General features: G+C 39.7%; 1 protein-coding gene across 5 annotated transcripts in view; it reads left to right on the forward strand.

Annotated features, from left to right (window-relative positions):
• Window positions 1-16,649: 16,649 nt before the first annotated feature.
• The window catches only part of DYNC1I1 (dynein, cytoplasmic 1, intermediate chain 1), a 338,857-nt gene continuing 329,319 nt past the window's right edge, over window positions 16,650-26,187 (forward strand). For all 5 annotated transcript variants that reach the window (XM_011955110.1, XM_011955104.1, XM_011955108.1 and 2 more), the window contains exon 1: window positions 16,650-16,973. The gene's annotated coding sequence lies outside the window, so the exon portion shown is untranslated. The remainder of the gene's footprint in view (window positions 16,974-26,187) is intronic.

Here is a 26,187-nt window from a genome sequence, read left to right on the forward strand (position 1 = left end):
ATTTTGTCTTACCATCCTCCAAAATCAGAAACAGAGAATCAAAAAAAAAAAAAAATACCCCCTGGTGAAATGAAAATCTATTAGAACACATTCTAAATAATAAAGGCTCACAAGATTTAATGATACCGCTCACAGTGTATGTGAATGTTTTCTAAGTGCTTCTTACGTGCTAACACATTTAATTTTCAGGCCAATCCGGTGGGGTAGGTTCTGTTAATATCCCCATATTACAAATGAAGAACTTAAGGCACAAAATAACTAATCTGACTGAAGTCAAGTAAATATTTATTGTGGTCCAAATTACAATTTTGGTAAGTTTGTGCATGAAACCCAGCTCTGTTTCTTGGCTATAGCAGACCTGATAAAACACCAAAGAAAGTTTCATGATGGTTGTATAGCAAGTGAAGCATTTGAGCTCTCTTGTCAAACACCTGAGTTAGGGTTCTGGCTTTACTTGTTACAACCTATGCAATTTTGAGCAAGTCGCTGAACCTCTCTGAGCCTCAGCTTTCCTCTGTATCAACCAGGAAATTATGATAATGGTCTCTAATACACCAGGAAGAGCTTAGCAGTAGTAGAAAGCTGTATCTCTGTTGTCTGGCATATAGTAGGTGCTTGATCAGTATTTGCTGAGTCTCATTTATCACAAAAGAGCATGTGTTGACAAAAGTGGCAACGTTGTCATTTGTTAAAGTGGAGCCCCATTGCTTTCTTTTGAAACCCTCTCATTCCACCAACACGTGAGACAACAACCTACACAATATTTTGTGTTGATATCAGCTAATTTTAAGGCTCTAAAATAAAAGCTAATAATGAAGCATATGCATCTTTTACTTTGAAAAGTAAAAACCATGCAACAATTTAAAGAATAATTGGCAATTTGTGAGTAGCAGGTAAAATGTTGATTTCCCCAATTTTTTTTCTGCCTTGTAGAATGTTCTTCCATATATTGTGCCTAATAGAACACTTGTAGAAAAATATATATATATATGTGTATGTGTGTGTGTATATATATATATATATCTGATTTGGAGAAAGTGGCTCAAAAAATAAATCCTGATTCTGATTTTGGATACTATGGAAGGAAGTGGCCATGATTTTGCACAGAAAAATAAAAGCAATCTAATGAGCTATGAATTTAAAAGTCCACTGAGGCTATGTATCTAGTTAATTCACGAACAGGACACCTGCTAGGAATGGAGTGAATGTATGACAAATGTAAGTTACTACTTCATGCATGAATAAAATTCTTCGAATTCTATTGGAAAATAAGCCTTTATTTTAGCAATGTTTGAAAATAACATGCTTCATATGCTTTCTGTTGGTGAAGGGATTATTTAAAAACTGATAGTGACCCGATTAGTGTTGATTCAAGGTTCAAAAGTGATTGCAGTAACATGGGATGGGGTACTTTATCTTACACTACTGCAAATTTTAGAGTTTCCTGATTACCTGTCCCTTTTCTGTTTGTTTTCTGTCTATTTTGAACTTCTTCCTAGGACACTTTCTCTTTCTCTCTCTCTTCATCTCTCTCTCCCCCTCCACTCTATCACAGAAATAAAATATAAAATATACTCATTGGATTTATTGAACAGAACTTGGATTCTACTAATTTGTTGACCTGAAATGTTTCAGAAATGATTTTTCTCAAAATACACAAATGTATTTGTATTTATAGTTCTTTTACTGTAAAGAAAAAAAGACTTTTAGACTCTCGATGGTAATCCACCCCATTTAACATGATTCTCTATGACCTTATTTATATTTAACAAGTTAGAATGTTAAGAAAATATTTGAACAGTTCAACAATTTATCTCCATCAACATGAGCCTTTAGTAGGAGAGAGGGGAGGTTTAACTTGAAAATGATGAATATTAAAAACATCAAAGTGATAAAAGACATATCAGTTTTAAACAGCTCGTGATATTTAATCTTCTATGACTTTTAGTCCATATGGTAAGAAAATTTCAGTAAAAAAAAGTCTTGTTAAAAAGAAACTGTTAATTATAAATTCACTAACAAAAGATAAAAAATTAAAACTGAGTTTTAAAAGTACTCTGAACAATCATTTATTCACTGGTATTAAATAGTTTCATGCAAGCTGAAAAAAGAAAAGCAAAAAGTGATTCCAAGGCCAATGACAAATAGAAATACACTAATTTTTAAAGATGTTTATGAATTGTCCTTTATCAACTTCAGACCATTATTCAAAATTCACACACACATTCATATATATTTGCAACAATAAAGGGACCAATCTAAAATATCAATTTGAACATCTTTCAAAATTTGGTAGACACATCCAAGAGGCAAAGAAATGGTTCTTTTCTTAAATGAGACCATTAGGACATTAAAGGCTTCCTTGTGTACAAATGAGTTTTCATGATAAAAACTTAAATGAAAAGAAGATCTCTTTCTTTCAGTATCCTCTCATAAACTATTTAAACTTATATGTCACATTTAGGCCATATTTTTAAATATCATCTCATCAATAATGTGAATCGTATCATCCTCCATAAAGAATTTCACCTTAATACCTAGTAGAAGTAGAAGAACAAGGATTGGGGATTGCAAGGGCACCACTGGCAACCTGGTTCTACCCCCTAATCATTAGCATGAAAGCATCTCCCTGGAGGATATACTGGGAGGTGATATTGCCCCAGATGAGTTCCAGAGAAGACTGTAGTATATTATTATAAGATCCCTGGGGAGGGATTTCTTCATGGTTCGTTGCATTTCAGTGGAACCCTATGTGGTCTGTGCTGGATGTAGTGTTCAGAAGGAGAAGAACACAATACATGGTATTTATCCAGAGAGGAAGTGGGCACAATCATCATCATTCATCCTGACTTCATCCTTATCCTTTGTGTGTCTTATAACAAGGAGGTGCAGCCCCTTACCTGTCCGAAGCTTATTGTTCCTAATATCCACTATTGTTCCTAATACTGTAACCACAGCCAACTGATAAAATTTAGTCTGTATTTAAGGAGTTTTCAAAAGGAAAAAGCTTATAATAGAAACTTCTGTTGTTTTTCAGTGACTTATTGCTGTAACTGAACTATTCCGGGTATCTGGCAGATGTATTGGAACACATAACGAATATTCATCATAGGGCCATTAAAAAATAAGGTTACATTCAAAAGAAAAAATGTTATCATGTAATCACTCAAAATAGCCACCATTAATGTTCTGAGGCAATTTTTCAGTCTTTGTTTCTATCCACACCTATATACTAATAACAATATATAATATTCATTTAGAGTTTACTTGGTGCCAATCACTATACCAAATTCTTTATGAGCATAATTTCACTTAATTCTTATTACAATCTCAACAGATGGGCACTATTATGCAGATTTTGCAAATAAAGATATTGAGGCCTAAAGAGTTTAAGCAATTTGCACAGAATCACACAGCTAGTTAATCATAGGAACTAATTTTAACCCAGGTATGCGTGACTCCAAAGCTTGAGTTCTTAACCTCTATGTAATATCTCTGATTTAGAAATTCTTTTAATGCTAGAAAATACAGTTTGTTATTTTATACAAGCTGTTTTATAATTCTTCTTAAAGTATAACTCTATAATGAAGCAAGTATAAGAAGGGAGAGAATTAAGTGGAAGCACATAATGTATAAAATATATATTCTAAAACACACAACATGTCTGGATTTCACTTATCAAATAGTCAAATGACATTAAAAGTTAGCTCACAAGAAATAACAAATAGTGAAGCACCACAGAAAAATCCTCAGACTTCCTGATTAAAGTCACATACATAGTACCAATGTATATAGGTTAAATTATCTGTAAATAAATACAGATGATTTACATGTTTTTCTACTTTTTAAAAAGACATTTGGAGAACTATGACAGATGGGTGTATCACTCTTCTATTAGGATTAATCTTTCCAAGGAGCAGTTACAAGAACTATAAAGTATGTTTCTAGGCTATAATCTCGAGAAGTAATGTACCAAAATTGTGGTTTATTTTTCGACAAGGTAGGTTTATTTGATTTCTAGAAATATAAATTTGAAATAATAACTATCAAGGTATAACATAAAGTTATACACACTCATTTCACAGCTCAGAAAAATAAACATTTATATTTAGACAATGATGAAAAGTGAGTTGAAAACTATGTAAATAATTTATATTTATAATCATTGGATTTTTCCCTTTACATTTAAGTGTTTATATTGATTTTTCAAAGATCTAAAGATTTTTGGTTTTGTTGTACAGGTTATTTTCCTGGTTGTATTTTACTATCAATTGTTAAAAACATGCATTTTGGCTTAGCATTATACTTGAAAGAAAAGCTGCTAGAAGGAAATATAAGGATGAAGGGAAAGAAGAGAAGATGAAGACATATGGAGGCAAAAGTGAAGTGAGTGGAAATGGGATAATTAGAATACAATTATATTACAAAGATAGGTAGTTATAGCATAACTAGAACTGTATTTGGAAATTATCTAATAAGCATTTAGAAAAATCTAAAACCACGTAGATATTTCTTAATTTCTTCTTTTAAAACTGTAGACTCTGTGTGTGTGTGTGTGTGTGTATGTATGTGTGAAAGCACCACTTAATGGCTAGTAAGTTAGGAATTTGGCCAGCATATTTTGTCATAGCTATTTAACTTCTTCTTTGAGCTTTTCTTTTGACTTTAAGAGTAATAACTAAATTAAGAGGTAAAATGTGTATGTTTGCAATAAGCAGTATTTAATTTGTAAATGGCTCTTAGTACATATTTTATAAAAAAGACTTTTTTACGTATCAAAGACCTTTTCATTTTAACCAGTGTAATTTTTGTATTTGAAGTAGTCTTGAGACTGGGTGATGGTACATAACATTTCAGATTTGATATTTTTTTTATAGGAGTAAAGGGATTGATACTGGTATTGAGATATGTCAATTTGCATGGATGAATTCCTTTCTTTCCCATTCTTATGTCCCTTTTCACTGCATCAAAGTGTCCATAATTTATGGGAAATAAAGTATTTGAAAATCTAACATGCAAGTTAGTGGGTAATTATAATACACAAGGATTCATCACAGAATTGTAGATTATCAGCATTGTACATCAATTTATGTAATGAAAATGTGACTAGATTGAACTTCTCAGGTTGTTAAATAAAGCAAGATCCACTTTTTTTTCTTTTTTTGAGACAGACTCTCACTTCCTTGCCCAGGCTAGAGTGCAGTGGTGCGACCTCAGCTCACTGCAAGCTCCGCCTCCCAGGTTCACACCATTCTCCTGCCTCAGGCTCCCAAGTAGCTGGGACTACAGGCACCCTCCACCATGCCTGGCTAATTTTTTGGGTTTTTAGTAGAGATGGGGTTTCACTGTATTAGCCAGGATGGTCTCGACCTCCTGACCTCGTGATCCACCCACCTCGGCCTCCCAATGGTGCTGGGATTACAAGCGTAAGCCACCACCCCGGGCCAAGATCCACTATTTTTAATGTACTACTCCCCAACCCAGTGCAAAGTCAACTTTGGGTTGGAAGACGAGAGGTATGTAGTTGTAAACAACTAACTTGGCCAGCACCACATGGAAAAATATATGCATCAGATAGTCTTTTCAAGAAATAGCAATGAATTTGAAAATATCAAAATCTTATTTAACACTTTCTCAGATCACAGTGAAATAAAACTAAAACTCAACTCTAAAAGGAACCTTCAACAATATACAAATACATAGAAATTAAACAACCTGCTCCTGGGTGTTTTTTTCGGGGTTAACAATAAAATCAAGATGGAAATTTTAAAATTCTTTGAAATGAATGATAACAGTGGCACAAGCTATCAAAACCTCTGAGATACAGTGAAAGCAGTGCTAAGAGGAAAGGTTATAGCACTAAATTCTTACATCAGAAAGTCTGAAAGAGAAATCCTTAACAGAACAATAACAAGAAGTAAGATTGAATCAGTAATGCAAATTGCTAACAAGAAAAAGCTCAGGACCAGATGGATTCACAACAAAATTCTACCTGGCATTCAAAGAAAAATTGTTACCATTTCTTCTGAAACAATTCCAAAAGATTGGCAAAGAGGAAATCCTGTGTAGTTCCTTCTATGAAGCCAGTACCACCCTGATACTAAAGCCACAAAAGGACATAACAAAGAAAACTACACACCAATATCCCTGATGAAAATAGATGCAAAAATCCTCAACAAAGTACTAGCAAACCAAACCCAACAGGACATCGAAAAGATAATCCACCATCTTCAAGTGGATTTCCTCCCAGGGATGCAGGGATGGTTCAACATACACAAGTCAGTAAGTGTGATTCACCTCCTAAACAGAATTGAAAATAAAAATTATATAATCATCTCAGTAGATGCAGAAAATGTGTTTATGATTAAAAAAAACCCTCAACAAATGATAAATAAAAGGGACATACCTCAAAATAATAAAAGCCATATATAGCAAACCCAACATTATAATGAGTGGGGAAAAGTTGAAAGCATTCTCTCTGAAAACTGCCTAGCCAGATCAATCAGGCAAGAGAAAGAGTGTCAATTGGTGATCTTTCAGACTTTCTGATGTAAGAATTTAGTGCTATAACCTTTCCTCTTAGCACTGCTTTCACTGTATCTCAGAGGTTTTGATAGCTTGTGCCACTGTTATCATTCATTTCAAAGAATTTTGAAATTTCCATCTAGATTTTATTGTTAACCCAAAAAACCATCTTTGGGAGACTGAGGTGGACGGATCACGAGGTCAGGAGATCGAGACCATCTTGGCTAACACGGTGAAACCCCATCTCTACTGAAAATACAAAAAATTAGCTGGGTGTGGTGGCGGGCACCTGTGGTCCCAGCTACTCAGGAGGCTGAGGCAGGAGAATGGCGTGAACCCGGGAGGCAGAGCTTGCAGTGAGCCAAGATCATGCCACTGCACTCCAGCCTGGGGGACAGAGTGAGGCTCTGTCTCCAAAAACAAAAAACAGAAAACAAAAAACCCACTGCTGAAAGAAATCACAGCTGATACAAACAAATGGAAAAACATCCCATGCTCATGGGTTGGAAGGATCATTATCTTGAAAATGACCATACTACACAAGGCAATCTACAGATTCAATTCAATTCCTATCAAAATACCAATATCATTTTTCATGGAACTAGAAAAGAAGTTCTAAAACTCATGTTACTAAAAAAAAAAAAAAAAGGGCCAAAATAGCCAAAGCAATCATAAGGAAAAAGAATAAAGCTGGGGGCATCACACTACCTGACTTCAAATTATACTACAAGGCTATAGTAACCAAAACAGCATGGTACTGGTATAAAAGTGATACATAGACCAATGGAACAGAATAGAAAAACCAGAAATAAAGCCAAATACAACCAAATGATCCTTAACAAAGCATAAAGAAACATAAATTGGGGAAAGGACACCTTATTCAATAAATGGTGCTAGGAAAACTGGATAGCCACATGTAGAAGAATTAAACTGGATCCTTATCACTCACCACATACACAAATCAACTCAAGGTGGTTTAATCTTGACTTAAATCTAAGTCCTGAAACCATAAAAATTCTAGAAGAAAGCCAAGAAAAAAACTCTTCTGGATATTGACCTAGGGAAAGAATTTATGACCAAGCCTCCAAAAGCAAATACAACAAAACAAAAATAAACAAATGGGACCTAATTAAACTAAAAAGCTTCCACACAGAAAAAAAAAATCTGAGTAAACAGACGACCTACAGAATGAGAGAAAATATTTACAAACTATGCATCTGTCAAAGGACTAATATCTAGAATCAACAAGAAATTCAAATACATCAGCAAGAAAAAACATGCCATCAAAAGGCAAATGACACAAATAGACACTTCTCAAAAGAAGATATACAAGTGACCAACAAATACATGAAAAAATGCTCAGCATCACTAATCATCAGGGAAATACAAAATAAAATCACAATGAGATACCATCTCACCCCAGTCAGAATGATCATTAATAAAAAATAAAAAAAAGATAGATGTGGGCAAGGATGTGCTGAAAAGAGAATGCTTATATACTGTTAGTGGGAATATAAATTAGTACAACCTCTAGGGCAAACAGTATGGAGATTTCTCAAAGAACTTCAGGTAGATCTACCATTAGATCCAGCAATCCCACTACTGGGTATTTACCCAAAGCAAAAGAAGTCATTATATAAAGACACCTCCATGTATATGTTTATTGCAGCATAACTCACAATTGCAAAGATATGGAACCAACCTAAGTGCTCATCAACCAGTGCGTGGGTAAAAAAATATGGTATATATACAACATAGAACACTGCTCAGCCATTAAAAGGAACAAGATAATATCTTTTGCAGCAACTTGGATGGAGCTAGAGAGGCCATTGTTCTAAGTGAAGTAACTCAAGAATGGAAAATGAAATACCGTATGTTCTCATTTATAAGTGGGAGCTAAACTATGGGTACTCAAAGGCATACAGAGTGGTATAATGGTCACTGGAGATTCAGAAGTGGAGATGGTGGGAGGGGAAATGAGGGAAGAAAAACACAATATTGGGTACAATGTACACTACTCGGGTGATGGGTGCACTAAAATCTCAGGCTTCACCACTATGCATTTCATCCATGTAAACAAAAACCACCTGTACCCTAAAAGCTAACTAGCTTCAGTGGCGTACTCATAGCTCACTGTAACCTCCAACTCCTGGGCTCAAGTAATTCTCCTGCCTTAGCCTCCTGAGTAGCTAGGACTATCATAGCACTCCACTCTGTCCAGCTAATTTTTAAATGTTTTTTGTAGAGAGGAGGTCTTGCTATGTTGCCCAAGCTGATCTCAGACTCCTGGCTTCCAGCAATCCTCCCGCCTTGGTTTTTCATAGCATTGGAAATACAGATGTGAGCCACCACACTTGGCCTGTTTACAGGATCACAACCTAGGAGCAATAGACTGTACCATCTAATCTAGGTATGTAGTAGGTTATACTACCTAGGTTTGTGGAACTACACTCTGATATTCACATAGTGATGAAGTTGCACAAATACACCCTTCTCAGGATGTATCCCTGTGATTACTATACTTTAAGTCATCTCTAGATTACTTAACCTAATACATTGCAAATACTATGTAAACAGTTGTTATACTGTGGCTTTTTTGTATTTTTAAAATTGTTATATTGTTATTTTTTCCAAATATTTTCTATAAGCAGTTGGTTGAATCTGAGGATGCATAACTTGTGGATACACAGGACCAACTACACTGTATGCAATTTGATTCCAACCATATAACATTCCGGAAAAGGCAAACCTGCAGAGATAGTATAAAAGTCAGTGGATTGCAGAGGTTCGGAAGGAGAAAGAGAGGGACAAATGGGTAGAGCACAGAGGATTTCTAGGGTAGTGAAACTGTTATGTGTGTTATTGTAATGATGGATATTATGTGTTTGTCAAAAACTCATATAACTGTACAACACAAATCGTGAACCCTAATGTAAACCATGGACCTTAGTTAATAATAATGTGTCAATAATGGCTCACAAATTATAACAAACATACCACAATAATACAAGATGTTAATAATACAGGAAACTAAGAGGGAGGAGGATTAGAGAGAGGGTAGTGTATGGGAATTCTCTGTATTTTCTGTAAACCTAGAACTGCTCTAAAAGCTAAGGTCTATTGAGAGAGAGCGAGAGAGAGAGAGACATATATGCCTGTTTTTCTGCTTGATCTCTAACCCCGTTCTCAAATACCATCATCATTTGTTGAAACATATCTAACTATACACACACCCTCAGAACCTCTTCAACAAGGCCTTCCATTCCAGACTGAAAACTGAAAGCTTTTTTTTTTTTTTTGAGATGGAGTCTTACTCTGTTGCCCAGGCTGGAGTGCAGTGGTGCGATCTTGACTCACTGCAAGTTCCGCTTCCCAGGTTCAAGCGATTCTCCTGCCTCAGTCTCCTGCCTCAGTCCTGACTCAGTCTCCTGCCTCAGTCTCCTCAGTCTCCTGGGGTTACAGGTACCCATCACCATGCCTGGTTAATTTTTGTATTTTTAGTAAAGACGGGGTGTCACCATGTTGGTCAAGCTGGTCTCAAACTCCTGACCTCATGATCTGTCTGCCCTGGACTCACAAAATGTTGGGATTACAGGTATGAGCCACCGCGCCCAGCCTGAAAGCATTCTTAATTGGAATTTACTTTTCCTTTTTCAATCTTTCATGGCAAATGTCTTCCATTATTGTACCTTTGTTAGTCTGCTTGGTATTAAAAGGCAGTTGTATGTTTTCATTAGATTTTGAGTCTCTTGGAGATAGAGAACATTCATTTCTTATTCATTTCCAGGCCCGTAGCCAATATTTGTACCATTCCTGTATACACAAAAATTAAAATAATTTAAAACTTATTTATTGTCATAAAAACTTAACACTAAGTTTACCAACTTAATCATTTTAAAGTGTATGGTGCAGTAACTTTAATTACATTCACATTGTTGTGCAACAAACCTCTAGAATTTTTTCATCTTGCAAAACTGAAATTCTTTACTCATTAATCACTAATTCCTCCATCCCTGTACCCCCAGTCCTTGGAAATTATCTTTTTACAGGCATACTTCATTTTATTGTGCTTACCAGATACTGGCTTTTTTCCCCTACAAATTGAAGGTTAGTGGCAACCCTGCATTGAGGGAGTTTATTGGTGCCATTTTTCTTAAAACACGTGCTTTCTTTGTGTCTCTGTGTCACATTTTAGTAATTTTCACAATTTTTCACCATTATTTTATGTTATATTGATATATTATCAGTGATCTTTGCTGTTACAATTCTTTTGGGGTACCATGAACCATGCCACATAAGAGGGCGAACTTAATCGATAAATTTTGTATGCGTTCTGACTGTTCCATTGACCAGTCATTCTACTATGGTTTTACCTCTCCTTGGGCCTTCCTATTTCCTGAGACACAACAATATTGAAATTAGGTGAACTAATAACCCTACAGTGGCCTCTAAGTGTTCAAGTGAAAGGAAGAGTCACATATCTCACTTTAAATCAAAAGCTAGAAATGATTAACCTCTGTGAGGAAGCCATGTTGAAAGCTAAGACAAACTGAAAGCTAGGCCACTTTACACCAAATAGGCAAGTTGTGAATGCAAAGGAAAAGTTCTTAAAGGAAATTAACAGTGCTATGCCAATAAATACAAGAATGATAAGGAAGTGAAATAGCCTTACTGCTGATATGGAGAAAGTTTTAGTGGTCTGGATAGAAAATCAGACCAGCCACAACATTCCCTTTATCCCAATCCACATCAAGGCCCTACGAAGGCTGAGAGAGATGAGGAAGCTGCAGAGGAAAAGTTGGAAACTAGCAGAGGTTGGTTCGGGAGGTTTAAGGAAAGAAACCGTCTCCATCACATAAAAGTGCAAGGTGAAGCAGCAAGTGCTAAAGTAGAAGCTGCAGTAAGTTATTCACAAGATATAAAGATAAATGATAAGGTGGCTATATAAACAATAGATTTTTAATGCAGCCAAACAGCATTGTATTGGAAGAAGATGCCATCTAGAACTTTTATAGCTAGAGAGAAGTCAATGTCTGGCTTTAAAGCTTCTAAGGATAGGATGACTCTCTTGTTACAGGTTAATGCAACTGGTGACTTTAAATTGAAGCCAATACTCATTTACCATTTGAAAATACTAAGGTCCCTGGAGTTATGCTAAATTTACTCTGCCTATGCTGCATAAATGGAATAATTAAGCCTAGATGACAGTACATGGTTCAATGGGTCACTGAATATTTTGATCCCACTATTGAGACCTACTGCTCAGAAAAAATGATTCTTTTCAAAATATTACTGCTTATTGACAATGCACCTAGTCACCCAAGAGCTCCAATGAGCTCTTGAGGTGATTAATATTGTATGAGGAGATTAATATTGTTTTTATGCCTGCTAACACTACATTCGTTCTGCAGCCCATGGATCAAGGAGTCATTCTGACTTTGAAGTTACATTATGTAAGAAATACATTTTGTAAGGCTACCGCTGCCATAGACAGGAATTCTTCTGATGTATCTGGGCAAAGTAAGATGAAAACTTTTTGGACAGGATTCACCATTCTAGATGCCATTAAGAACATTCGTGACTCATGGAAGGATGTCAAAATATCAACATTAACAGGAGTTTGGAAGAAGTTAATTCCAACCCTGTTATGTTTTGTTTATTTGTCCCCTCTAAATCTCATGTTAAATTGTAATCTGCAATGTTGGAGGTAGGGCCTGGTGGGAGGTGTTTGGATCATGAGGGCAGATCTCTTATGAATGGCTTGGTGACCTCCTCATGGTAATGGTGAGTTCTCACTCTGAATTCACAGGAGATCTGGTTGTTTAAAAGAGTGTGGCACTTTTCTTCTCGCTCTTGCTCCCACTCTATTCATGTGATGCATTGGCTCCCCCTTTGCTTTCTGCCATAGCTGTAAGTTTGCTGAGGTCCTCACCAGAAGTAAATGCCAGTACTATGCTTCTTGTACAGCCTGTAGAACCATGAGCCACAGTAAACTTCTTTTCTTTATAAATTACCCAACCTCCGGGGTTCCTTTATATCAGTGCAAATGGACCAATACAAACCCTCATGGATGACTTTGAGGGGCTCAAAATTTACATGAAGGAAATCACTGAAGATGTAATAAAAATAGTGAGAGAACTAGAATTGGAAGTAGAGTCTGAAGATGTGGCTGAATTGCTGCAATCTCATAATAAAACTTCAATGAATGAGGAGTTGCTTCTTATGGAAGGGCAAAGAAAGTGATATATTGAGATGGGACCTACTGCTAGTGAAAATGCTATGAACATTGTTGAAATGATGACAGAGGATTTGGAATATTACATAAACTTAGTTGATAAAGCAGTGGCAAGGTTTGACATAGTTCACTTCAGTTTTGAAGGTTCTGTGGATAAAGGCTACCAAACACACACTGCATGCCTGTATCAAAACATCTCCCGTACCTCATAAATACTAAATACCTACTATGTGCCCATAAATTTGTTTAAATGCTATCAAAGAGCATGACATGCTATGGAGAAATCTTTCATGAAAAGAAGAGTCAATGGATGAGGCAAATATCATTGTTGTCTTATTTTGAGACATTACCAGAGCTACCCCCCACCTTCAGCAACAACCACCCTGATCAGTCAACAGCCATCGACATTGAGGCAAGACCCTCCACCAGCAAAAAGATTACAACTCACTGAAGGCTCAAATGATTATTAGCATTTGTTAGCAATAAAATATTTTTAAATTAAGACATACATGTTTTAGACATAATGCTATTGCACACTTAGGTCACAGTATAGTGTAAACATAACTATTATATGCACTAGGAACCAAAAAAGATTTGTATGACTCACTTTATTGTGATATTTGGTGGTGTGAAACTGAGCTCGCAGTATCTCCGTAGTATGCCTGAGCTTTCTTTTTCTACGATTTTGACTACTTTAGATACTTCATATGAGTAGAATCATATGCTATTTTCCTTTTTGTGACTGACTTATTTGACTTACCATAGTGTCCTTCAAGTTCATCCACATTGTAGGATGTAACAGGATTTTCTTCTTTTTTAAATATAAAGTTTTACTGTATGCATACATATATTCCAAATTTTCTTCACTTATTCACCTATTCATGAACATCTGAGCTGCTTCCACGTCTTGGCTATTGTGAATAATGTTGCATGGAACATGAATGTGCAAATATCTTTTTGAAATCCTACTTTGAATTATTTTGGTTAAATACTGAGAAGTGGTAATATTATAACTAACTTTGAAATTGAGGGCTTAATTTGCTCTGGGCATATATTACAGACTATTTGTGATGAATACAACTTGGCAAACTCAGGCCTTTTAAATCCTGACCTGGATTCTTTGAATGAACTTTAAACTTGTCTCTTAAGCCTTTCCTTGTTACAATCCTCTACCCAAAGATAGCCCCAGATGACTCTTCCCAAGTGTCATTCTCTACTCAAAGGCCTTTAATGATTCTCCATTATCTGCTTTACAGCCTTTCTCAGGGCCCCAGTTGGCTCTCCCATGAGTCTGTCATGCTCCAAAAAGCTGGCCCCCTCACTATTTGCTGAGTACACTTTGTTCTTTCTCTTCTTTGGAGCTTTGTTTATGCCCGAAAATATTCTCTGCTCTTCATTTCTACCCTAAAACCCTACCTATTTCAATATTATCTATTGTCATAATTCTAATTTCCTCCTTCCATCTCATCCACCCAAACCATTGTACTGCTTTGGCTATTTCCTTATTGTTTGTCTTTAATTATATTGCCATTACCTATCCTTGCACCTCCAACTGGATTTTAACCCCTTCAAGAAGAGGGATTATATTCTTCTCTTTTTTAAACCATGTGAAGCTCCAAGCACAATGCTTTGCAGGTTGTGTGACGCAGTGCAGGTGAGCCCCCAAATTGGAGCTTAGCCCGCAAGGGTTCTTGGCTTTGCCCAGGAAAGAATTCAAGAGTGAGCCAGTGGTAGGGTTGAAAAATACAGCTTTATTGAAGTGGCAGTGTTACAGCTCTGTGACTGCTCCTGCAGAGCAAGGCTACCCCATAGGCAGAGAGTAACAGCTCAGGGCAATTTTGCAGTCATATTTATACCTACTTTAATTACTTGTAGATCAAGGTTTATGCAGAATTTTTAGGGAAAGGGTAGTAACTTCTGGGTCATGGAGTCATTGCTGTGGGAGGGAGTGGTAACCCCTGGGTGTTGCTATGGCAATGGTAAATTGACATGGCACATGGTGAGCATCTCTTGCGGAAAGCTGCCTCTGCCTCATCTCTGTTTTAGCTAGTCCTCAATTTGGTCCAGTGTCTAAGTCCCACCTCCTACTTCATGGGCACTCAACAATGCCATGTTGAGGCCAGGCATGGTGGCTTACACCTGTAATCCCAACACTTTGGGAGGCTGAGGCAGGCAGATCACTTGAGGTCAGGAGTTCCAGACCAGCCTGGCCAACATGGAGAAATGCCATCTCTACTAAAAATACAAAAATTAGCCAGGCTAGGTGGTGCACACCTGTAATCTTAGCAACTCAGGAGACTGAGGAAAGAGAATCGCTTGAACCCAGGAGGTGGAGGTTGCAGTGAGCCGAGATTGTGCCACTGCACTCCAGCCTGGGCAACAGAGGGAGACTCTGTCTCAAAAAAAAAAAAAAAAAAAAGAAAAGAAAAGAAAAAACAATAAAACACAAACAAAACAACAACAAAAACAATGCCACGTTGGAAAGACCAGAATACAAAGCAGTTAAAGTACAAGCTGCAGATGAATGGGAATTCAAATCTCAGCTAGATCACTCAGTGGCTATGGAACTTGGGCAAGGGAGTTAACTTCTTTGACTCAAATTCCTTTTCTGGGGGCATGGCATTCATTTTATGTACTACACGATGTTATAGAAAAGTTAAAGTAAGATCTATGTAGAATTGACATGTATTAAATATTCAGTCATGGTAGTGGCAAGTATTTATTTCATAGAATTTTCCTTCTGGAATACCTTGAATATCTTCTACCTAGACATTTCACCTCTTTCTTTTCTAGCCATAGTGATGATCACAGTAGATTAGCCAGGAAGGTCAAAGTAGAATAAGGATGGCCATTTACAAATGAGTATGTATTCATACTGTATTCATACTAGAATCTGTATTTATTTTGAAATTACTGTAGTACTTGTGAATTAATAAGTTCATAAATATTTACTGAATACCCATTATATAGTGAATGCTGTTTTAGATACTGAGAATACAGCGGTGAACAAGATAAAGTCCCTGCCCTCCAGTAATTTACATTCTAACGTGTACAAATACTCCACAGATGTGCAAGAAATATGATGAAAAGCTTATCTATAAAATGGTGCCAAACCCCCTAACATCCCAAACTCAATTTTTTGGCCTTATGACTTAGCTATTGTGGCAAGCTTGTTTTTTGCAGAGTTCAATAATAGTTACCCATATTTTTTTTTTTTTTTTTTCTGAGAGGGAGTTTTGCTCTTGTTGCCCAGGCTTGAGTGCAGTGGTGGGATCTCGGCTCACCGCAACCTCCGACTCCCGGGTTCAAACCATTCTCCCGTCTCAGGCTCCCGAGTAGCTAGGATTAAAGGCATATGCCACCACGCCCGGCTAATTTTGTATTTTTAATAGAGAGGGTTTTTTCATGTTTGTCAGGCTGGTCTCCAACTCCCGACCTCAGGTGATTCGCCCGCCTAGGCCTCCCAAAGTGCTTGGATTACAAGTGTGAGCCACCGCGTCTGGTTAGTTACCGAGATTTTTAAAAACTGGGACTTTAAGAAGCAATGTGAAGGCAACCTACACACACACACACACACACACACACACACACACACACACACACACACTTAATTCTTTTTTCTTCTAGGAAAATTGGGATCAATCAGACCTACAAGTCATTGTGTACAACAGGTAGATCTGAGCTTTCTTTATTTCTATTTAAATGACCTTTAGAAGTGTTGTTGCCTGGGAGTGAAAGTTGTTCAATGGTGGCATTTCAGCAGGAGCTCCCAGATTATTGAAGCTCTTCTCTTTGCAGCAACTTAGGTCTAAGTCCTGCCGACGGCAGAGGGATAGACGCATTGACCTTTCCAGGTTCTCTGCTCGCCACCAGCCTCCGGACCGGCGCCACCCCCTCCTGGCTAGACCGGGCGCGGTAGACGCGGAGCGGAGGCCCTCCCGCAGGAGGGGCGCGGGCGTGGAGGGCGTGGGCAGGGGGCGGGGCGAGCCCCGCAGACTGGGTGCTCCGGGGAGCTGTCAGTGTCAGGCTCTGGGAGAGAGGAAGTGATAGCTCCCGGAGGAGCGCGAGCGGAGCGGCCGGCGCAGCGTGAGACAGCACATCCTGCCCGCGCCGGCCCCGCCACCTTCGGGAGTCGCCTGCGCCAACGCTGCCGCCGCCCAGGAGCCGCCGCCGGCTCGGGGAGCCCAGTTCCGCCGCTGCCGAGCGCGTCCAGGTAAACTGGAGCGGGATGTCGCCGTTCCCCGGACCGCCGCCTCCGTACCTCTCCCCAGCCCTCCCCAACCCTCCCCACGCCGGTGTCGTCTGCGCTGGGAACCAGGCTGGAGCCGAGGCCCCTGCAGCCGCAGCCGGACCCTTGCTCCTGCTCCCTGCCCAGGCTCCTGCGTGCTCCGCTGAGCCCGAAGGCGGCCAAAGCCCCCCAGTGGCACCCCGCTCTCGGCAGAGCCGAGAGACTAGAGCAGAGAAGGAAGGGTCGTGGTGTCACCACCTGGTCGCCCACCTTGTGGGCTGGGAGGGGCGTCCCAGTGCGCCCCGCCTCAGTCTTCCCGGGGGAGCAGAGGGCGAGCTGCGTTGAAATCTGCATCCCTCTGGGCCACCGGCTGGCTGCCCCTGGAGGAGGGGGGAAGCTGCAGAGGGAGGGGAAAGGATGCTGTTTGATTACATTTGGAGCTGTCTGCAAAGCTCTTAGATGCTGTCACTACCCTCCAAGTCGGAGGGACCGAATTCACTTCCAGCAGGGCATTGATTAAACACTTCAAAGCGAGAAGATGCTAGTTTTTCTCTGCTGCGGAAAAAGTGTGGGGAGGGATGTTGTTTTGGTAAACACCTTCCCGGCCGCCTAGCTCTCCTTCCCCCGCTCCCACTCGGAATCTCTCTGGCCTTATAAATCCGTGCGTCGTCATCATAAGGGCTCCTGGCAGCGCTGATGGGAACTGAGTGTGCGGGAGTCTCATGACTTGTACCTTGGCTAATAAGATTAAACAGAAGCCAAGGATCAGGACAGGAAATTACATAGGAGATCAGAGACTCAACAACATGCAGAAGACGGAATACATTCGCTATTCTGGCCTCTACTAATCCTAGGTAAGGGGCAGGAACAAGTAGCCAGCCATTTTCTTGCTTGGAATGCCTTTCAAGTGGGCATTGTAGACTTACTGTAGTTCAGAGTCGTGAAAAATTGCTTCCAAACATTCCAGATTAGCAAAAAGAACAGCTAACAGTAAGGCATAGGCAACTGCAGGTGACAACCCAATGCCTGATGTTAACACAGATACAAGTAACAGTGTGTGTACATACTTTAATTAGAGAGATATATGTTGATCAGTGTTAGTAAATTTGAAAAGGGAATATTCAGTGCAATTTGCAAGCTGAGGGTACTGGTGAGAATGTAATACTACCTCTATTATTTACAATGCCAAGTTTGTTCAAAAAGGTTTGGTGTGGGAAAAGGGGTCCAAACTCAGCTCTTTTGATCATATTTCTCAATAAAATAAAATCTGAAACACCTGCCACTGAGTCACCAGATGTTCTCTTCATAGGAACCAACTCTTGAGTATTTGTTTAGGTCTGAGGATCCAGTGCTCCAAGACCCATTCCTCTTAAAACTTCTAGCACCATACTTGGGAAGTTTTTAGAATACAGTTGGGGGTCGAATGCAGGATTTTCCAGCCTGTCAAGCTCTTAGCCCTGTTTCTGGCCCACAGCATCTCAGCATTTTACTTTTTCTTCCTTGTCTCAGGCCTCAGATACAAATGCACTTGCTTCCTCCCTCTTTGGACCTCTGAGATGCTGCAGCCTCTGGTGCACAGTCCCCTGGAGGAGGAGGGAGTGGCTTGCAGCCATTCCCCACCCCCCAGCCTTTCCTCCCTCTTTGCTACTGAAAACATGCATGGTTGTTTTACTGTTAAAGTTTTAGATAAAATCACCAGTAGGGATATGGGCAGAGAAAATAAACTCTACCCGCAGGAGAAGGGGCAGAGTTCTTAGAATAGTGGTCCATGGTCTTCAGTTTCTGACTAACTTCAAAGAGAGTAAGAGGAAGTCACTTGGCATTTCAGTCACCATGTTTTATATCTTAGAGAAGGCTCTAGGATCTTTCTTCCCAATCCCTCTGCTTCCAAAAACACTCCTTCCCGAGTCTACATTTAATAAATGAGCCTTGCCTTTGATGACAGTGCTGAGTCAAGGATCCAGCCTGGGTGCTGCTCTGTCCATACTCAAAACAGCGATGTAGACCAGTCTTGTAAAATGCATGCCAAATCTGAAATCTAGGTACCCCTCTTAGTACAGACAGTGTGCACAGGCTTCACCCTATTACCATTTTCTCCAGTTTCTTTGTTGTTTAATGTGGCATCAAATGAAAAGGTCACATGCATCTGTTTCAAAATCTGTTTCAAACAAATATATTCCTTCATTACTTTATTCTCCCTGCACTTTGTTCCACCAAATGAAACAAAGATTGATAACAATAGCTAAAATATATTGAGCATTTTACCAGGCATTGCATTTTAAAATACTTTCACAGGTGTTAACTTATTTAAACATCGCAAAAATCTTATGAGGCACATATTGTTTGTAATCCTGTTTTACAGATGAGGAAACTAAGACACATAGCTGTAAGCTGTCAATTAACTTATGCTCGACTACTAAGTTGAGCAAGGCAGCATTTGAATCAAGGCCTGACTCCAGGCCAGGAGTTTTAACCTCTCTCTTCCGTACTATAAAACAATTACAGTGGTTAATTTTCATATATTGAATACCGAGCTCTTCTCTTATGTTATCTCATTTTAATTCTTATATTAATCCTATGAAGTAGACATTATTATGTATATTTTACAAATAATTAAATGAATTAAATGGCATACTCAATGTCATTTAATAAATGGCAGAGGTAGGATTCAAATAAGGTCTCTCCAAAGACTCTAAAAATAGGACCCATCCATTTTGGCTATTATGCTGTGTGAGAGGCAAAAAAGACAGTGTATGTCTGTTTCTTTCAGGTTTGCTGTCCAATTTCAGGGTGATCCATTGTTATTTTCTTAAAGCCACAAGTATAGCCACACTTTTTGCCAGTTGATTGGTAACTGTGAATAATATATGCACACTCAAAGTAGACCCATGGCCCCTTAAAATAATATATGGCATTGCTTTGTCTCCTTAATGAAAGTAGCTATTAAACTTTGTGGATCTCAAATGCTGTGTAAATAGTTGCTACCTTAATCAGGGATCTCTTTTATTAGAAACCTTTGTGGCTTCTATATTCCCTAGAGCATGTGAGAACATATATTCTCTTGGGAACTTTGCTGGGACTAGGAGCTTCTAGAGTTGACTTTTTTTGAGAATTCACTCAAGTTAATTCAACTCTCATTTTTCTTCTTTGCAATGTATAAATCCTTGACCAGGTCCATGTAAAAGTTATTCCTCTTGGCTGGGCACAGTGGCTCACACCTGTAATCTCAGCACTGTGGGAAGCCAAGGCAGGCCAATCACTTGAGGTCAGGAGTTAGAGACCAGGCTGGAGGCTGGTGCCTGCAATCCCAGCTACTCGGGAGGCTGAGGCAGGACAATCACTTGAACCCACGAGGTGGAGGTTGCAGTGAGACAAGATTGCACCACTGCACTCCAGCCTGGGTGACAGAGCAAGACCCTGTCTTTTTTTTTTTTTTAAATTATTCCTGTTGACAGATACTTTTCATCAATATCCTGGACTTGTGTTCCTTGATTCCTCTCTGTGTGAGGCCTGGCCCCAGAATCTCAGAGTGAAGTTTCCATTGTAACGTAGATACCACTGCCTAGGTGCTAATCCTCATGAGCTCACATATTCTTAAAACATCCTTGATTCTTTGTTGGAGGAACCTTCTTAAACAACAACCCATAGATACTGTAAAAGGGAGGCATATGAATGGTTTTCAGATGGCCGTTGAACCCACTAAAATTGATGCAAATTTTCATGCATTTGTGCATAAATGCAGTTTTCTAGGGAAAAAAATGGGGATATTGCTAACTAAAAATACATGAAGAATCACTGGTTTACATATGCTGTTTAAAAAAGGGGAGAGGAGCAGAGGTCACTCTGCTGAAATGTATCGAAGACAAAGCCAAACTATCCTACCAGTGGCAGCCAAAAAATAAAATGTTCTTGGCTATCAGGACATTTTTTGGCATTTCACCAGGAGTCCAGGTGGCAGGTACAGCAAACATCAACTGACAGTGAGTCAGGCCTGCAACTGAGTCAGGCCTCCAGGTGTGGCAGGCAGTCCTAGCTCAGCTTGTCATTCACTGAGCACCTCCCCTGTGCACAGTCAGTGCTTTACAGATGTGTTAGTTCATTGAATCATCCCAGCATCCCTCTAGGGTGGACATTTTTCTCTTTCTTTGACAAACAAGAAGATGCTTGGAGGGATTAAGTCACTTGGTCAAAGCCACATGGAGCCAGATAGTGGAGGGGCTAGATTTGAAATGCAGGTCGGCCTGATTCCAAAGTCTGCTTCTTCTCTTCCTACCATAGCTCATTGTTTGTCTGCCTGTGTGGGATACCAAAAAAAGTATTGTTTAGTGTAGCTTTTTATTGTCGCAGGACTAAGAGTCCCTCAAGAAATATGTTCACACGCTGATAGGAAAAGCTTAAAAGTGTTATCAAAGGAACAACAAGTAATATGTCTCCCAATGTGGCAGAAGAAAAGCAAGCCCTGCTTTACTTAAGGTGAGTTGAAGCTCCACGTTTGCGTCCCCTGTCGCCAGGTGTCTTGCCGAGTGCCAAATGCACAGCAGCCCCCACCTGAAAACTATCTTGCAGGGGTAACTGCAAATCAAAACTTTAATCATTGCAAAGATGAATTTTCTTTAAGGCTGTTCTGTCCTCTCGGGCTTCCCTGATATAGCAGCTGTGTCATGATCCGGAACACTGACTCGCCCCTAAATCCTGGGAGGGCCACTGCTTACCAGTTGACTTATGTGCTCTTTAGTTTTCAATTCATATCAGTCTTGAAATCCTCTTAAGCAGCTGTTCGTGCTTCCAAATTATTACTTATGCCCTAACAGTTTTCCACTTACCTATATTCTTGCTATGATCGCATAGAACAACCCACTGTTTCATTTTGGGGGTACAGAACAGCTGATGCCATCAATGTGGCAAACACACATAGCAGAAATTTCAGTCAGAGTTGAGGGCATTCATAATAAAAATAATGAATCTCTGGCCCACGCCTGTAATCCCAGCACTTTGGGAGGCCGAGGTGAGCGGATCACGAGGTCAGGAGATCCAGACCATCCTGGCTAACACGGTGAAACCCCGTTTCTGTTAAAAATACAAAAAACTAGCCGGGCGAGGTGGTGAGCGCCTGTAGTCCCAGCTACTTGGGAGGCTGAGGCAGGAGAATGGCGTGAACCCAGGAGGGGGAGCTTGCAGTGAGCTGAGATCCGGCCACTGCACTCCAGCCTGGGCGGCAGAGCGAGACTCCATCTCAAAATAAATAAATAAATAAATAAATAAATAATGAATCTCAAGCACTATAGAGGATGATTGTACTTGATCAACAGACCTGCCTGCTAACAGTTCCAGTGTGCTTCATTAGGCTTTAACTCAGTGCTCTTCCAACATTTTTTTCTCTCTTTTATAATGCCTCAAGAATTTAAAAAAATTCTGCAGCTCCATCATCTCCACACATTTTAGGTTACATCTAATGCTTTTCATCATAAATTTATAGAATCACAATTAATGTGATTTTCAGAATGTTGTAAACTTTGACAGTTAAAAATAAAACCGTGACATTGTTCTTTGAATCCAATTAAAATCTAAATACCAACTTCAATTTAAAATGTATGGGAAGAAGCTCTTTTCACAAAGGGATGTTTTTATATCTTGCAGTTAAGCACCACAGTAAGATTTGGGATTTCCTGGAGTTTTGTTTGTTTAGTTTATATTTGTCTTTAACGTTAATATGGCAGAAGGCATTTTGTGAAAATGGAGAGGGGAAAAGGGGCCCCGAATAATTCTACAACCATGGGCACATTCTCTGGTAGACAGTTTTAGGAAAGCATACAGGCAGAAGCTGCGGATCTGGAAATTAATGTCATTAACTTTTCCCTTGCCTGCAGGCTCTTTAGAAAGCCTCTGTGGAGGCCAGGGGCATTCAGATGCCAGTTTGAAGATTGCACATTTATCTAGCACAGGTGCTGTGTGTTATGGGTCAGTGTGGCACAGCTACTGGTAGTCAGGCCCATTGCCTTCTCTGTATGGGACTCAAATTAGAGGTGAGTAGGGCCAGAAGGAGCTGCACAGAGGCTGGTCCCATTTTCTGCTCTCAAGTAGAGGTGACGGGATAGCTGTCTTTCATCGTTCTTCTATTTAATGATTTTCAGTACAAGATGGGCTCATTCCAGTGCTTTCTTTTCTTTTTAGTTTTATTTATTTATTTGTAAACAGGGTCTTACTCTGTTGCCTAGGCTGGAGTGCAGTGGCATGATCGTAACTCACTGCAACTCCACCTCCTGGGCTCAAGTGATTCTCCCAACTCATCCTTCCAACTAACTGGGACTACAGGCATGTCCCACCACACCAGCTAGTTAATTTTTTTTTTTCCATAGGGATGGAGTCTTGATGTGTTGCCCAGGCTGGTCTTGAACTTGTGGCTTCCAGCAGTCCTCCTCCCTCGACCTTCTAAGTGTTCGGATTACAGGCATGAGCCACTGCACCTGGCCCCAGCAAGTTTTTAGATCAGTGGTTCTTAGCCAGGAGCAATTGTCTTCTCCAGGGGATATTTGGCAATGTCTGGAGACATGTTTTATTATCTCACCTGGGGAGAAGGGCTGGCATCTAGTGGGTAGAGGTTGGGACTGCTGCTGAACATGCCACAAAGCACAAGACAGCCTCCACAACAAAGAATTATCTGACCCAAAATGTCAGTGATGCCGAGGTTATGAAACTCTGCTTTAGAAGTTCTAGTTTTCTCATCGAAATCTTCCCTGTTTAATAATTTAAGTCAATTTTTTTGGTCTTTACAAGATAGTAAAAAGCACAACATCTAAGAGCATGTAAGAGGCAGCATAAAGTAATGAGAAGAAGAGGCCAGATATTCCACTTACTGCCTGTGTGAGCCTCAGTTTCTTCATCTGTAAAATGGGGACAATGATGCCTGGCTTGCAAAGTTATTGTGAGGATTACAGACAATGAGTGTACAGGTCCCAGCACATGGTACATGCTAAATACATGGATGATTCTTTTTATCATCAAACAAGAATTATGTCACTCTCTAGTTTATCTGGGATGTGTGTGATCTTGCCTTCCTTTGAACCAAAGGTATGCTTTATTTTTTAAAAACAAAAAAATTGTCTTGATTTAAATTTACTCATTGACATACGTCTTTCTCCTAGACTTTAGGCTCCTTCAGACATCATTGTGTCTTCCAGCAGAGAACCTTACACATGGTGAATACTCAACAAGCTTTTGTTGACCTGAAATATTAGCCAGAATAAATCCTACTTAATATTCCTTTTCTTTTAAGACTGAGTTCTTTTTCCCCTTGGAGCATTTTAATGTGTTTAGTAAAAACATTCACTTCCCGAAATGTAGCACCCATTGTGTGTCTGTGCCCAAGATGAATGTGTGTTTGGTAATGCTTAGAATCCTGGAAGCCTTGCCTTCCTGAATCAGGATCATGCAGAGCATTTCTGCTGGGGGAAGGGGAGTCTTAAGGAGGACAATATTTCATTGAAGAAATGACAGGCATCATGGTTTGAATCTGGTGTTTTCCTTTTTGAACCCCTTAGGCTAATCCTTTTGGTCTGGCTTTGTTCTGACACTGTCCAATGAGCAGTCCAGTACATTGGCTTCTTTCTGGTAGAAGGGACATTTTGATTCCTTACCAGGTTTATATTTTATTCTAATGTCCAGAGTGAAGCCAAGTAATGAGTATATTTTCATTGAATAAATGAAATATTCATTCACTGTAGTGAATAAATGATGACACAACATTATACATCCTTTGCCTACAATCACTTTCCCTTTTTTTTTTTTTGAGACAGAGTCTCGCTCTGTCGCCCAGGCTGGAGTGCAGTGGTGTGATCTCGGCTCACTGTAATTCAAGCGATTCCCTTGCCTCAGCCTCCCGAGTAGCTGGGACTACAGGAGTGCACCACTGCGCTCAACTATATTTTGTATTTTTTAGTAGAGATGGAGTTTCACCATGTTGAGCAGGCTGGTCTTGAACTCCTGACCTCGTGATCCACCCACTTCGGCCTCCCAAAGTGCTGGGATTGCAGCCATGAGCCACCGCGCCCGGCCCCTATTTTTATTATGTTTTTTTGAGACAGTGTTGCTCTGTCGCCCAGGCTGGAGTGCAGTGGCGTGATCTTGGCGCACTATGAGCCTCCCAGGTTCAAGCAATTCTCCTGCCTCAGCCTCCTGAGTAGCTGGAATTACAGGCGCGTGCCACCGCAACCGGCTAATTTTCGTATTTTTAGTAGTTATGGGGTTTTGCCATGTTGGTCAGTCTGGCCTCAAACTCCTGATCTCAGACGATCTGCCTGCCTCGGCCTCCCAAAGTGCTGGGATTACAGGCATGAACCACTGTGCCCGACCGAGCTTATGTGATAAATGTAATAAATTCTTGGTAAACAATTTCAGAACTGCTTCTTCTTTCTTCCTTAAAAAGACCCATTTGTAACTGCTGCTAATTGGAGTGTATATTTAGGACAACCTGAATCTATCCTCTTGGGTAGCCAACCTCAAGCTCTGGGCTCTGTACATAATCCTATTTTTTGAATCTCGTTATTCAAGCTTGACATTCTTATAATTATGGAAACCTGCCAACCTGCTACATATTGACAAATGTGAAACGTTTTTGCCAAGAGCTTTGGAAAAACCTGCACTTCAGATCCTACTGTGAACCTGAAGTATCTGAGACAGGTCTCAATCAATTTATAAAGTTTATTTTGCCAAGGTTAAGGATGTGGCCATGAAAGCCTCAGGAGGTCCTAATGACATGTGCCCGAGGTGGCATGGGTACAGCTTGCTTTTATGCATTTTAGGGAGCCATGAGACATCAATCAATATGTGTAAGATGCACATTGGTTCGGTCTGGAGAGGCGGGACAACTCAAAGCAGGGTACAAGAGGAGGTTCCAGGTGATAGGTAGATAAGAGACAAAAACAGTTGCATTCTTTTGAGTCTTTGATTAGCCTTTCACTGAATACACAATTTACATGTGACAGGAGAGTAGAGAAATAGTCACCTGTGTTTTAGTTTGGCTCAGTGAATATACATTTTTACATTAAAAAAATAGGGCAGAGGGGCTGGGTGCAGTGGTTCACACCTGTAATCCTAGCACTTTGGGAGGCTGAGGCTGGTGGATCACTTGAGGCCAGGAGTTCAAGACCAGCCTGGGTAACATGATGAAACCCCGTCACTATTAAAAATACAAAAAATTAGC

The sequence above is a fragment of the Colobus angolensis genome, unplaced genomic scaffold (genome assembly GCF_000951035.1).
Source record: "Colobus angolensis palliatus isolate OR3802 unplaced genomic scaffold, Cang.pa_1.0 Scaffold394, whole genome shotgun sequence".
Taxonomy (NCBI): Eukaryota; Metazoa; Chordata; class Mammalia; order Primates; family Cercopithecidae; genus Colobus; species Colobus angolensis.